The sequence below is a fragment of the Phocoena phocoena genome, chromosome 7 (assembly GCF_963924675.1).
Source record: "Phocoena phocoena chromosome 7, mPhoPho1.1, whole genome shotgun sequence".
NCBI classification, from domain to species: domain Eukaryota; kingdom Metazoa; phylum Chordata; class Mammalia; order Artiodactyla; family Phocoenidae; genus Phocoena; species Phocoena phocoena.
In genome coordinates, this window is record NC_089225.1 from 90,912,289 (window position 1) to 90,914,892 (window position 2,604).

At 37.9% G+C, this 2,604-nt stretch overlaps 1 pseudogene; it reads left to right on the forward strand.

Moving 5' to 3' along the window:
* Window positions 1-991: 991 nt before the first annotated feature.
* Window positions 992-1,545, forward strand: LOC136125835 (large ribosomal subunit protein uL13 pseudogene; annotated as a pseudogene).
* The last annotated feature ends 1,059 nt before the right edge of the window (window positions 1,546-2,604 follow it).

Here is a 2,604-nt window from a genome sequence, read left to right on the forward strand (position 1 = left end):
ACAATTGCTTTACAATGTTGTGTTAGTTTCTGTTGTGCAACGAAGTGAATCAGCTATATGTATACATATATCCCCTCCCTCTTGTACCTCCCTCCCACCCCACCCCCCCATCCCACCCCACCCCCCCCATCCCACCCATCTAGGTCATCACAGAACACCGAGCTGAGCTTCCTGTGCTTTATAGCTCATTCCCACTGATCTCACAGCTAGCAAGTCCCAAACCTGGAACTTGAACTCAGTTTTGTTGACCTAAAGCTCATGGTTTAGTTATTTTACTCTAGAACAGAGACCATTCTCCATGTTACCTTATTGGTTACCCATTCTTAATTGAAAATGGTCTCAGAAAGCACCAAGACAATTAAACTTTATAGTAAAACAAACAAAAATAATAATAATCACTTCTACAGATATAAGACAACAGAACATTTTACTCCAACTAACTTCTCCCTTTATTTAAATTCGTGATTGTTCACAGTCAACAGCAACTGTGTAGATTTAATGCACTAAAACTGTTAAAACATGCTTTGCTGCACTGTGATAAAACCTCCTAAAAGAATTACTGACAACACATTTCCTTAAATAAAATGTCCGATTTTTAATATTGTCTAATGGTACTGTCCCCTCCCTCTTAAAACAGAATTTTAATGACTACATTTGCTACGAAGAAAGTTAGAAAGGTGCTCAAAAGCAATGATATCCACATTTATTAAATTTTCACTTTATTGTTTAAATACTACTCTTGTTTACATAATTTTCATCATTACTCAACTGCATTAGTTTTCATACACACCCATGAAACATTATATACCTACACCAAATCTAGTAATATGTGTTAAAAATCACTGCTACATTTAGAAGTAACCTGAAGCACAAAAAAATAGTAGAAAAGCAACAACATAAGTTGAGTCACCTAAATGTGTTACTGTAAATATTTCATGAATATTGGAAGATTAACAGCTTCCCATATAACTTTCCCAGGCTGCTGCCGAAGATGGCGGAGGGGCAGGTCCTGGTGCTCGATGGCCGAGGCCATCTCCTGGGCCGCCTGGGCGGAAAGGTGGTGGTTGTGCATTTGTGAGGGCATCAGCATTTCTGGCAATTTCTACAGAAGCAAGTTGAAGTACCTGGTCTTCCTCTGCAAGCGGATGCAGCCCCTACCACTTCCGAGCCCCCAGCCACATCTTCTGGCGGACAGTGCGAGGCATGCTGCCCCACAGGACCAAGCGAGGCCAGGCCGCTCGGGACCGCCTCAAGGTGTTTGATGGGATCCCGCCACCCTATGACAAGAAACAGCGGATGGTGGTTCCTGCCGCCCTCAAGGTTGTGCATCTGAAGCCTGTGAGGAAGTTTGCCTACCTAGGGCGGCTGGCTCGTGAGGTTGGCTGGAAGTACCAGGCAGTAACAGCCACCCTGGAGGAGAAGGCCAAGATCCACTACCGGAAAAAGCAGCAGCTCCTGAGGCTACGGAAGCAGGCCGAAAAGAACAGAGAGAAGAAAACTGACAAATTCACAGAGGTCGTCAAGACCCATGGATTCCTAGTCTGAGCGCAATAGAACTGTTTATTCTAAAAAAAAAAAAAAAAAAGCTTCCAGTATAGGGGACAAAAACTGTGGAAATATTTTTTAAACGAGTATATAATATTTTATTTCAAGATATATTTAGTAAACATTCATTTATTTATATACTGGAAAATATAAAATGATAAAAAAGAACTGCAACTTCAGAAGTATGAAAATTTTAGCCTATACAAAGGAAAAGAAAATAAATGCTTTTGAATATATGTGTAACTAAGGCAAATAACTTCTCTCTCTGTGTCTTAAATTTATTTTCTGTAAAATAAAATACCTGGAAAAAATTATCATTTTAAGAATTCTACCTCCAGCCAACAATTCCAAATCTCATATATATTACAAACAGAGCAAACATTAAAATGCATTTAACATGGTAATCTGCAATCTCAGTGGTGTGATGAATTTACATGTGTTTGTTTATAAAATCATCCAGAGCTTCTGAGTATCTGAAGTGTTGTTGTTACTGATGTTCTTTTGTGGATGGCAAGTATATTAAATCCTACAGCCCTGACTTTCTTACTGATTGAAATAAACTAGTTGTGGAGCCAGGGCCAAATATCCTTGGTCTTTGTACATCAGGCTGTCTGTTCCCATTGCTGTGCAATGTCTGTTAGGTGTTGGACAAATGAATGGCTAGGCAGAATGTACAAATAAGTACAACGGACTGAATCCCATTGAAGTATGTTTGCATGATTTCCATAAATTTCAATGTGACATAAGTCTAAGCAGAGGCTTTAATTTCAGGCCCAAAATCACTGCAAATTTTTCTATATTCTCTGTGTAACATCTGTTGAAAATCTTAGAATAACTAGGAATCACAGTTAAAAATCAAAATTACCAAATCATTTAAATTTTTCATTGAGAATGAAGTTAAAGCTCTTAGTTTTAGATTGTTCTATAACATATGATTTATTTTTTCTTTATTAAACATTTCAATGTTCACAATTTTTTTTTTTTTTTTTTGAGAAAGAGTAGAATACAATGTGAAGAAAATGATATTCTCAGGTCTTGAATTAGAAAAGCTTAAACACA